The sequence below is a fragment of the Lonchura striata genome, chromosome 7 (assembly GCF_050655825.1).
Source record: "Lonchura striata isolate lonStrDom1 chromosome 7, ASM5065582v1, whole genome shotgun sequence".
NCBI classification, from domain to species: domain Eukaryota; kingdom Metazoa; phylum Chordata; class Aves; order Passeriformes; family Estrildidae; genus Lonchura; species Lonchura striata.
Window position 1 is genome coordinate 310,914 of NC_140709.1, and position 12,979 is coordinate 323,892.

General features: G+C 37.1%; 1 protein-coding gene across 41 annotated transcripts in view; it reads left to right on the top strand.

Moving 5' to 3' along the window:
- BAZ2B (bromodomain adjacent to zinc finger domain 2B) overlaps positions 1-12,979 on the top strand; it is a 112,624-nt gene that overhangs the window by 8,199 nt on the left and 91,446 nt on the right. For 15 of the 41 annotated variants that reach the window (XM_085584748.1, XM_077784854.2, XM_077784852.2 and 12 more), the window contains exon 1: positions 1-12,979. This exon is cut by the window's left edge and continues 7,446 nt beyond it; it is cut by the window's right edge and continues 18,831 nt beyond it. The exons of the other annotated variants lie outside the window; for them this stretch is intronic. The gene's annotated coding sequence lies outside the window, so the exon portion shown is untranslated. 41 annotated transcript variants of the gene reach the window in all.

Consider the following 12,979-nt stretch of genomic DNA (forward strand, 5'->3'; position numbering starts at 1 on the left):
CTCTCCATACATCTTTTGATCCAGTACGTTGTAACTTATTAATTTGTTACTAATTTATAAGCTGGCATGTAAATAGAAAGTATTGCTGAAGAAAGTTTAAAATAAGTTCTTACTTCATATATATGGATGCAGGAAAATGGGAAGCCATTAAGGGAGGTTTCTTACTGTGCTAGTCAGTGAGATAAAAATATCAAAAAAATATATGTGTCTGATAGAGTCTAGTTTTTCAAGCTGTATCAGTTGATTTAATAAAAGATGTTATCACTCCCTACAGCTCTGAGTAGTTACAGCAATTGAAAAAAGGATAAACTTTGAGAAATGCAAACCAGTATTTTTCCATCACATCTCTGATCATTTTTTCTTTTTTGGAGTTACCCTTAGCACCTCACTGCTTCTTTTCAATGTTGAAGAAAGAGCTAGATCAGAGGTAACCAAGACTACAACCGTGTGGTTTAGGAGAGAAGTGGGGTGAAAGGGTGCTCAATAGGTCCCTGGGGGGACCCAACCTCTACAACAGTTGTAATGCCAGAAACAATTTCTTCATAGCACGATTGTAAGAGCTTTCAAAGCAGCAAGGAGAATTCCTGTTTGAGGTTTTGTGTGCTTTTAGTTATCAAGTCTAATATTAGAAACAATAGACGCTCCCATTTTGGCTCTTTCAGTGAAATTACCTTACACAGCAGTCTAAAGAAGTAAATTGTTAAGGGTTTGAAGGGGAAGCCATGTGGAATGGCTGAGGTCTCCTGGTTCGTTCTGTCTGGAGAACAGGAAACTGAGGTCAGATCTCATTGGGGTCTGCAGCTTCCTCATGAAGGGGAGTAAAGGGACAGCTCTGATTTCTGCTCTCTATGATTAAGGACAGGACCTGAGGGAACAGCTGTAGCTGTATCAGGGGTGGGTTTAGGTTGGATATCAGAAAAAGGTTCTGTCCTCAGAGGGTTGTTGGGCACTGGACAGGCTCCCCAGGAAATGTTCGCAGCCCCAAGGCTGCTAGAGCTCCAGGAGCGTTTGGACACTTCTCTTGGGGTCAGGGTGGGATTGCGGGTTATCTTGGGCAGGGCCGGGGTTGTATTCAGTGATCCTTGTGGGTCTCCTCCAATGCAGGATATTCTGATATTAGGTGATTACACACCCACCCTCCTCTTATTAATCACTGACACTTGATTAACAGCAGACAGTGATTGAATTTTTTCATTGTGTTGTCAACGTAGACCGTGTAAAAAAGCTACTGTCCCAAAGAAAGCGTGAGAAATGGGAAGGAAGTTGACATCCCAAGTCTTGATTAAAAAGCAGTGAAATACTGTGGATTATTGAAAAAAATCACAGCAATACATTCCAACAATTATTATCTTTCCGGCAGCTTAGTAGAGAGTGCACTTGGATTTAGCCATACCTTAAACGTGATGGAGGATTTGGAGGATAGGGTTTTAGAATGGGCGTAGATTTGAACACAAAATGGGTATGCCTCATTTTGATGACATACTGGAGTCTTTCTGTTTGGTGTTTTTCATGTCGTTTTTGTTTGTTCTAACTTGCCAACAACTTGCCAAATAAAAAATATCTAAAGGGCTTTAATAGTTATATACTTGCCATTTAATGCATATAAGAATGTTTGGAGCAGTAAATTTCAGAAAAGAGAAAAAATGAATATGGAAGGAATATATTACTAAACTGACAACAGTCGTAGTAGGGGTCTTTTATTGTTCACCCTTCAACTGTGGTATTAGCACTATATTTTTCTGCAGTTCTCTTTCCTTCTTTTCTAGAAGTGCTTTTCAGGCCTGATTTTTCCCCTTTAAGGCTTAGAGGGTATAGCCAGTTGTCTTCATGGAACCAAATGTATTTTTGAACAAAAATGGGGAGTAGCGGTTCCAGAGGGTTAGTTTTGAACTAGTTTTTTTATGATTTGCAAAAAGCAGTGTCTTCATTATACAAAGAAACAGTCAAAGGGCATGCAGGGTAGGAAGGAACTTGCTCTCACTTTAGGTTAAAACTAATGTTAAGTGCACCAGTAAGTGCAGTCATTTATAAAATGCCCTTTTTTGCCTGGTATTGGGAACTGAAAGGAACAGGTTATGCTGTGTCATTTTCTTTTTATTTATATGAGAGAAAGATTCAGAGCAGCTTGAAATACTTGCCTGTTTTTTGGGAAATGTTTCTGTATGTCAACCTGTTTCTGGTTATTTTTGAGGTAAATCTATAATCTTTTGACGCTTGCAGATGTTAGTAAATTTTCAGTATTAGCAGTTAAGATGTTATAGATATACAGCATATTGGAAAGTTTATTGTGTTGATGTAAGTAGTTCATACAGAGCAGTGTTCAAATGTAGCCTGCAGTCTTTTTTGCGGTCATGGAAATGAATCACGTGTTCTGAGAGATTTGTGAATAGTGTAAAGACTATGTTAAAACAAGTGTGGACAATCACTTTAAAAAGATTTCTTGGCCTCTAAATGCTTAATTTTTATAATTGTGGTATTTTTTTATACCTTGCAATGTCTTTAAAATAAATAGATGAGCAATCGTCTTAAGGAATGATCTGTGTTATATGTTCTAGGAGACATTTGAGATGCATGTAAGTGGGATCTTTTTGTAACACTGAGTTACTTTTTTTGCTTCATATGTCTCTTTCCCTTCAAATACCTGTTGTCAACACGTAAAATTTTAGGACTGTGCGTCATGTTCACCTGTTTGTTTATGTGCCTGTCCATTCCATGCCGTAACTTCTGTTTGTCATTTCAGACATAATTGAAAGTAAGCTAGATACTCAACAGTAAAGTTCTACAGTTCTATTAGTGTTATTTCACCAGTGCCCCAAACAGTTCTATGATTCCTCAGTGTGTGCCCACTGTCCAACAAATATATGTGCTGTCAACATTGTTCTTGCCAAGTGGGTTATTGAAGTGGACTTGTATTTCCTCTGGTCTGGTTTATGGCAGTAGGAAAATGCAGAGGGCCATCGTAGGAATGCTGCTTATGGGAGAATTTTTTCAGCCACCTCAAAAGTAGCACATGAGAAGACTTGTAGTAAAAAGCTTTTGCATGGAACCTTGTACATGTGCAGTAGAATGCAGATAGTGGATACTAAATTTTACTTTCTTTGGATCAAAATTTTGTTCTCAGAATAAATTCAGTATGATTTCAATTAGAAAATATTGGTCACTTTTAAGTAACGTGACTAGAATGATGTTTACATCTGTAACTACAAGCAATAAATACCTCTGTAATTCTGTAATTCCTGTTGGTGAAAATACCTTAGAATCATTCCCATGTGCGCATTATTTCTTATTGAGGGTGCACAGATAGTCTAGCACAAGTCGTGCTAATTTGTTATCTTTCCAGTGCATTATTACATGAGAGAACAAGCATTTACATTTATGAAATGCATGCACATAATAATACACAATTTTCCAGAGCTTTCATTTTAGTTGAGGGTTTTTCAGAACTGAAGTCTGTGAACGTACCAGTGCCCTGTGAAATGGATTGTGTGCATGTGTCACATGGATGACTTACAGACAGCTGATTGCTGTTTGATTAATAAAAGCAAGACTAGCTTTTATTGCTTCCTTTTTTCAGGACTACTACTTATGTAGTAAAATGCAAGTGAAAAATACAAGGTTTTAAAAGATATAGTCATAGCTGTTTTTTAAGGCAAGTGAGGTGTCTGGCCTCTTCCACCTGCCCTCCCACCCCCTGCCACATATTGTGGGCTGGATTTCAGTGATGAAGAAGATTCACTGCCATCCTGTAAATTGTAAACTAGATTATCAAGAGTCAGACTTGTTTGTCAGATACTAAAAAGCCTGCATAGATAGCTGCTTTTGTTGTAATAGAAATCATACTGGCTTATATAAGCATGTGGCAGTAATTAACTGTTGTGGGTGCTAGAATATATGTTGTCATAGAATTGCTGAAAAACAGGTTTCAGTATGTTTTCACTGGTAGAACAGAAGTCAGGTGCCATAAGATCAGTAAAATTTAATTCTGAACAGCAGAAGTGTAAGACTGCAATTTCTACAGGACCTGAAGAGAAGCTTAGTTTCTTAAGCAAGCCATTTAAGTTCCTTTTCTTAATGTTTTTTCCTTGTAAATAGATGATTTTATATATAAAAATCAATGAAATAATCAGAAGTTGTATTTTTAAAAGTGTATGGCCTCAGGATGATTAATTTTCAACTTGCCTGTTGCTTGCTTTCCTGTTCTGTTTTTTTTTATGAGCCATAAAGCAAAAGGCAGAGGTCAAATGATCAGTGATCTGTAGATATCAAACCAAAAGTGAGTTTTAGAACAAACTTATGTCTTGACCATCTTTCCTTCTAATTAAATGCAGCTTGTTAACAACAAAACAACTTTTCCATTGTGGATTTTTACTAATCTGATTCAATATTTCTTGTCTGAGATACTTGGATATTAGTTGATACTTAGGGCAATGTTTAAAAAAATGTGTAGCATTTATCTTAATGTTCTTAGATGTACTTTGAATTCCATTAGTAGCAAAGTTAAATTAGTGCTAAGCAGTGGTGGAAGTTTCATTTTTGAGTTTGAGTTCCAGCCTTTAGGAGCTGAAAAGTCAGGGATATTCTTCTTAGAAGCAGTTAATTCAGACTTTCTAGCTTGCTCTTGTCTTGTTATACCTTGTAGTGGTCCTTTCTACTCAGATTTAAGGCATTTTATTTACAGTATTTTCTCTTTTAATCTGTGGACAATCAACTTCCTTTTACAGATTCCTAGGTTATCTTGTCAAAACTGTGTTCCTTATCCTGAACTTGAAAGCTCACAGAGCAGAATAAAATACTTGTAAGCTTATTTTTGCACAGAAAGAGTAGGGAAGCAGAAGAAAAATATTTTGAAACACAAGATCTAGATTTTCAAATAGGTACCCATTATAGCATCTTCAGGCTGCTGTTAGCTTCTCAACTTGCAAGAACCTAGCAGAATGTCTAGTGCAGTGCTTTTGTACTAGAATGATGCTAGTATAATGCATGTAATACATACGAATGGTTTGAAGTAAAAAACTATGACTACCAGTAGTTCCTTATTTTTACACTCTATTTTCTGAGTATAATTCACAGGGTTATTTGGCTTTTCTTTCCCCCTTGTGTATGTGGCCAAGATTCATACCTTTGCTTCAGTAAGACCAAAGGAATAGGGGGAGTGGAGAATCCTGACAGCAGAGCCCATAGCTCATACCTAATTATCAATTGTATTTCAACTTAGGTAAGTTTGCTAACTTGCATTACACTTTCAACTTCCAGTAATATCTTGTAGTTTATTGTTTTGGTGGCACAACACTGTCTCAATGTTTTTTGTTCATTAGTACCGTGTAACTGGTATGCAAATTCTGTTTCTTTGAATTTGAACTAGTTGTTACCATAAATCTTTTTGCCAGAAGAATTACTGTTGTAGGCACCCAGTTTGTGGTAACTGGGAGTGGGGCTGTGGCCGAGCCTCATCACTGATGGGCTACAGCTGTGCTGGACAAGTAACCAGTATTGAAGGCAGTGAGACCTTGTATGCCGAGGTGTACTGACCAATCACAAAAGGGTACAGAGAGCACACAGGTGGAATGCATATAAGATAAAGGGTATAAAAGATTGCACTGAAGAACAATAAAGGACAGATGCTTGAAGCCTTTTTCAGTGTCGGTCGTGGCTCCACTATTGTTCTGATAAATTATTATCAATTGTAAGTTGTTACCGTAATTCTTTATGGCCTTTCACTGTTCAAAATACAGTTAAATACATGCTGAAGGACAGAGGTGAGATTTGTAGAGTTGTGTGAGTATAGTTCTGAGCTCCTCAGCCTAGGACTACTGAAGTGCATCTGATAAATGGCTGTTAAGGAGTTGAAGGGTTGGAGCATTTTACCTGCAAGGAAAGAAAGCTTGAACTCCTCAGCCCACAGAAAAGGTTCAGGGGAATCTCATCAGTGTTTATAAATATCTGTCTGAAAGGTGCAAAGAGGACAGAACCAGGCTCTTTTCAGTGGGTCAGGACAAGGATGGGCACAGACTGAAACACAAGAGGATCCATGCTATATGCTCTGGGATGACCCTGCTTGAGCAGGGAGGCAGGACCAAGTGACCTGCTGCTGTCCCTTTCAAATGGACCCATTCTGTGTGGTTGCCCTCAAACATCAGTAAACTCTTTTTGTTTGTGAGGATGGCTGTGCACTTACATAGGTTGTCCTGAGAAGTTGCACTCTTCACCCTTGGGGATACTCCAAAGTCATCTAGACACAGTGCCAGGCAACTGATTCTAAGTGATTACTTGAGCAAAGGCTTTGACAAGATGGTCTTCCTTTCAATCTCAACCACTCTGTGGTACTGTGTGTCCCTTGTTCTCTATTTTAGGATATTTTGGTGAACTGTTAAAACTTACTTTGTGTCAGAATGGTACTAGGAGAGCATGCAGAGTCATGAGTTTTGACCAGAAGTGTAGAATATTGCTACAGTCTTGAATGAAGACTCTTAAAATTCTAGGGTCTTTAGGATTCATTGAAATAGAATGTGCGAGGATTAAATTACAGGCTAAACAGTGTGATCTTTAAAAAGATAACATTTTCTTGTTCTGCAGTTTCTTGGTTTATACTGTTTTGACATTTAATGCACAATGTCCTGAGACAGGAGGACTTCATTAAAGTGTGCCTGAAGGAAATCAACGAATGGTTTTTTTGTGCTGCTGTTACATCATGTTAGGAGAGAATGTTGACACAGAAGTTAGTAACTTCATGCTGAACTGTGTGAGCACAGGGAACCCAGAGTATTATAGGTTAAACTTCTGTTCTCTTTGCTGCTTTTTCTCAGAATAATAAAAAGGGTTGTTTTTCAAAGATGGTTTTATTATAAGGTTAGTAGGAAGTTCTTCAGTTCTGTCTTTGATGGATTATTTCATATATTTACACTGTCAAATTCTCCTTTACCCAAAACTTGAGGGGAAAAGAAGAAGGGTTGATTTTTTTTTCTTAAGTAAAATTTGCTCCTTTGTTTTTTCCCTGAAAACCAACAGTTATTTCCATTCAAATTTATTTATGCCTAAACAAAATACTCAATATTTGTGTGTGTAGCTTCATTCTGTCAACTGGATTTTGCGTGCTAGCAGGGAGCAACATAACTTCTCTATTCCAGAATTTTTAGTGGTTGTCTCTCTTGCAGGATTTACTTTGCACTTTAGTTTCAGGGAAATAAACCTGTAGCAGGACTCTCTACTTAGAAAAATCTGTGGAATAGACTTTATCACTGGTGTGGATGGTTTGTTTTTTTCAGGTAACATGTCTGTACTTACCATGTGATCTGATAAATCAACTGTGTATGCCTGGTAGGTGGCGCGTGTCATGCACTGAAGATTTAGGGTTAAGCAACAGAAGATGTCCATTAGTACTGTTGAGTTTTTTTGTGATACGGGCTTTTTTTATTGCCTTTGATATGATTATTTGCACATGGACCAATTTAAAGCCTTTTGTTGTTCCAGAGGAGTAATATATTAAAGTTACTGTATTAATTTGATAAAATCTGTTCACTAGGTTTTTTGTAATGGTTGGAATTCCACCTTCTAATAAGATTTCTGCAAATAGGAAGACATAAAGTGTGTGTATAGGTATATATATCAACATACTGTGATTTTCGAAATTAAGAAAGCCTATGTTTCCCTTCCCTTGCAATGCTAAAGTTAGCTTATCAGCTGCACTGCCTTGTTTTGTAAGGCAGTAAACTTAAGTATAACAAATGTTAAAAAACAAACCCCCAGTGTTAAAAAAGAAAACCCCCAACAAGCCCCTGTTTTTAATGAAACCCCCCATTTTTTCATTTTTTAGAGGTTGTTTTGAAAAGTAATGGTGCCTAGTACTAGACATGTAACTAGGAAACATACTGTATGATTCATTAGCTTGTAATTTTTATTGTGATTAATAAGAGAAGTGTTCTGATCTTAATGTAGTGGTTATGTAAGCTGATGAGATGACTGCAAGATTTTTAATGTAAATAAAATATTTTACTGAACACTGTAAAATGAAGATAAAATATTTGAATGAGATATGAGGTATTTTATTATCCCAGTAATAATCCCAGTGAAGTAAATGTTACTCTGGTTGTTTTGTATGACAGCTGCCAGTGCAGCAGCCTGATTGTTGTCTTGGAAGAAGGAGCAAGAGCCTAAAATTGAAGTGGTTTACCCTGCTGAAAGGGAGTGGTGTGTTTGAATATTGTATTATGTTGACTTGTTTTTTGGATAGATGGAAAGTGTGAGAATATTCCAGTGTCTAAAAGTGTTACATATGTGCTTAAGATAGTTTACTGCTATCTTGGGCAAGAGTGAATTAGAATTGCAGTGGATTATTGCTTTTCCTTAATGTGTATTTATAGGTAAAAGCTATCTCTATTGCTAAAATGCTCTTATTTGTTAAATCTTTTCCTGTTTTATCTGATGTACCTATAAAACGTAAGTAATGATATGTAGTAAATGGTTTGATCCTGGCGTTGTCTAAGTTACTTTTTCTGGAAATGGATTTGTTCTTGACTTCCAGTACTTTTTTGCCAATAAGCCTTCTAATACATAACCTAGGATTATTTTTGCCCAGATTTTATTCAGCGAATTCTGCTTTATGAAAGTCTGTTATGTCCTACCTGCTTCAGGTTATGTGGTTTCTTGTATGCTTACTTGGAAAAATTATTTTATGTATGTATAGTCCATCAAGAGAATAATTACAAGTAACTGTAAACAGTACCTGTGTTTCTGCCTCAAAAATCCTACTTCTCCATTAGGTTTAAATTAACTCTTCAATGTCACATAATATGGGGGATCTTTTTCTCTCATGGTATCTTGGGCTGTAAATGCCAGGTGATTGCTTGGGCAGGTTTAGCTGGGGTATTGGGAAGGAATTCTTCCCCATGAGTGTGCTGAGGCCCTGGCACAGGGTGCCTAGAGAAGCTGTGGCTGCCTCATCCCTGGACGTGTCCAAGGCCAGGTTGGACAGGGCTTGGAGCAACCTGGTATAGTGGAAGGTGTCCCTATTTATATACATACATCGTTGAAAATTTGTTTTTACAAGTGGGATTGATTGGTTTTCTAGACAGGCAGGGCAATGTTTCTATGACTGATGTGGAAGTTTAAAGACAAAAGATCTGATACAAAGGATGTTTAAATGTAGCTGTGCTTGATAACCAATTAATCTCTAGTTTCATTTGGTTGAAATGCTAGAGCATGCAGCTGTTAATTGCTTTTATTGGAGAAGATACAAAATGTTTGCTGTTTGTCACATCACAGCATCTCAGTTTTGGAGATCAAAAGGACCTGGAAATAACTATCTTTACATGGAAAGAGTTCTCTTCCTGTTGCAGTTTTCAGCATAAGAGTCTTACATTAGCTTGTGTACTTGACATAATCTAACTGTGAATCAAACCTATATTTCACACCTTTTCTAACCATTTGTTACAGATTTAATTGCTGGGAAACTTAATAAAAGGTCTTACTGACATTTTAGATATGTCTCAACTATGTGGTGCCTATGTGACTAAATACATGCCTAATAAAGGTACCTGTACCTTCTTTATCATCTTCATCCTAATAGTCTCACTTCATTCCTGTGAGACTTTACAGTTGCATTACATTTTTGTTAAGTAACTGGATCTATTAATTAAAAAAAAGGCTTTTGAAACTTTCTAACCACTTTGGTTTTTTCTTATTTTCTTCCTTTGTCTGATTTTATGTTCTTGCTTTCTCTTTTTCTCAGCTGTGTTTGTGTCTGTGTAGTTATTGCTTTTATAATACTCTCTAGGATTCTCTGAATCATGTACAACGCAGTGAAGCTTTGTCTGTGACTGAGGCACCATGCAAAACAATTTCTGTTCTTTTTGGCAGACTGCAGCAGCTAGCTATGTGAATGCTGAAGCCATGTCTTCTGCTCCCCTCTTGTTTGTAAGAGCTTTCAGTACTGCAGAGCAAATAATGCAGTCTCAAAGTAGTAGTCAGTCTTCAAAAAGAGGATCGAGTCCTGCCAGTGCAGTAATTCTCAGACTTTATCTTGTTCTTTAGCTTAAAATGGATGTTAAACTTTGCTAGAAGAAAAAATTATTTTCACTTTTTTTTTGTCTTCTACTGAAAGTGACGACTTGAAGAGAAGTTTTGAAGTTTTACCGACAATGTTTTTTTCTTCACTTTCTGCTGTCATTATAGAGTTGGTAACCAACACGTCCTCACTTGTTAGAGAATAGTGTTGACACAATTTTTGTTTCTTAAATGTATGGAAGTGACACATAGGGTGGTTATATAGAATGGCCATGCTTTTTAGTCCTAAGTGTGCTTGCTGATCTCTGGAAATGCTGAGTCAGAGAAAAATTCTGTCATGTCTGTAGAATGTGGGAGTCAATGAAAACTAATTAAAGCAATGTAAAAGCCTTTCAGCACTTTTGGGCAAGCTTTGCTAAAGGATAATTTTTTCACAAGTGTTGAATCTTGATCAAAAAATCCTAATTATGATGTAGGACATGTCATAGCTGACATCCTTGCTTTCAGTCATCATAACAGTGAGAGGTCCTGATGTGGAAAGGTTCGTGGTATAAGTGTGTCCGATGTGCTGACAGAGCTTTGACAGTCCATGTAGCTTTTGTTTCTTCCACAGTACCTTCTTTTTCTGAGTAGCTAAGTGTTGGGATCTCACCTTGTTGAGCTGCACAAAATGGTCAACAATGTGAATAAACCCTCATAGCTCAGTTCAGTGTTCTGAACTTTTTTGCTTTTTAGCTTGTTCTGTTTTAGAGAGAGGATAATTATGCAAGAAAGTGGCATGTTTTGCAGACATGTTTTACCTGAAAAATGCAAAAAGGACTTTCAAAGTTGAATTTTTATTTTAAAATACTACTGTACTAAATAAAGCCACCAGTTGATGGTTATGCTTTTGTGGTCTATTACATTGAAACAGAAGTAAGCTCAAAGGAGGGTTGTCTTTGTTCTTCACATAGTGTATGCAGAGATTTTTCAGCATTTGGAGGTCAAATAATGAAAAATTAGTATGAGAATTAGTAATGTTTTTCAAGTATTTGAAAATGGTCAAAAGTTTAAATTAATAGGGACTTAAAGAAATATGACAGTTCAGAAGATTATAAGGATTCTGTCTAGAAGGTATTTACTTTGGTATGATTGTACAGTATTGTGCCACAGAAGGCTTAGATTGGATATAAGTAACAATTTCTTCCTTGGAAAGGGTTGTCACATCCTGGCACAGGCTACTCAGGGCAGTAATGGAGTCCCTATCTCTGGGGGCATTTAAAAGCCATGTGGCTGTGGTACTTGGGGCCATGGATTAGCAGTGGCCTTGGCAGTGATGGGGAAACAGTTGGACACAGTGGTTTTGGAGGGGTTTTCCAGCCTAAGAAATTCTGTGTAAGTGGATCTATGTACTCAGGGATTGAAGATGAGAGATGTCTCCAGCTGCATAGATCAAATTACTTGAATAAAAAAAAAAAACAACGAAACTATATGTGAGCCTCAGGCATTTTGGGGCCAATTCATAGTTCCTGTGTGCACCATTCTAGTAGCTAACTAACTTCTGTATTTCCTCTACAACAGAGAGGTATAGTCTGCTCACTGCAGAATCAGGTACTTACCTAGGCTTGTGCTTTCATAAAGCAGTGCTACCATACTCACTGTAAAAATATGGCTTCTTGCACTTAGGACATTAGTCATAAAAATAGCCTTCCATTTGCTGCTGAAAAGATGATTTCTTAGTATTTTTTATCTTCATTCTGTTTGTACAAAGTTAAAATGTGGGTAGGGGCCTTAGTTTTCCTCCCACTTCTAAAATTTTGTCTAATGTAGGTGAAGAGTGGGTAATTTTTTGAGGACTGATAAAATGATAATGTGAGAAAACTTGGTATTTTAGGGGGAGTAACAGTTATGCTTGTGGTTCTACACATCATAATCTGAGGAATGTTCAAATGAATGTTCTTCAGGAGCATCTTGAAGAAATGAAGCTGAATATAACTAGATCATATTGAAGATGGTTTAGAGTGTGGGGATTTTCTTTGGTGGATCCCCACTTCCTGCCCCCTCAGATTCACTGTTTCTGTTTAGAAGGTACAGCAGGAGCTGTAAAGAGCTTATCCACTGAAGGGTTCTGTGCAGCAGGGAAGCATGTGGCAACTGAGTCTTCATGGGCCAATACTTGAGTGAGTCACTGAGGTGTGTCTCTGGATGGGCGGCTTTTGTGCTGTGACTTTAGTGATTCTCTTGGATGATTGTTGCATTGGGAACTTGCTGGTAAGGCCTCATCTGGAATATAGTTCTGGAATCTGTTCCAGAAGGATTGTTCATATTCAAGAAGCATAATTTTAAAATAGGTGAAGACAGCATACACTGGGATTTTGAGGGTAATCTGGAGATTTATACAAGGATTTGAAAGAATTTAGACTGCTTTAGTTTAGCATAATTTAAACCTTGCATCGTCCTTGCATGCTTGTGCCCCATGGTGTGCAAGCTCCCAAGAAAAAAACGTAAAGAACAGAGAAATTGTAGGATTCAAGCAAATAGAGTCAAGCTGATGAAGAACAATTTTTAGCTGAAAACCTGAAGGATATAAAGATTGGAGAAGAAAACCAAATTTGAAGGTGATATTTTATCAACTATGAGAAGAATTGTGTGATGTGGGATAGGAAGGAAGTAAATTTGATCCGGGGTAATTTTCAGTTCTGTGCTCTTTCCATACTGGTTCACTGTTTTATAGAAGAGGGCAGGGGGAGAATTGTAAGCAGTCAAAACCCAACTGCATAAATCTTTTAAATGAAATTAAACCCAGAACCCGAAGTCTTAGAGAAAGCGATTGATTTCTGTTACTTAAATGTTCTTCATACTGATTGATGCATAAATATGATGATGCAATACTGAACTCCTGTTGAATTATCAGTTTTTGTAATCATAAGGGATAATTTTGCTTTGGCAGGTTCAGCATTTTCTGAGGTGTTTATTTTTTTTTTTTTTTTTTTTTTGTTGT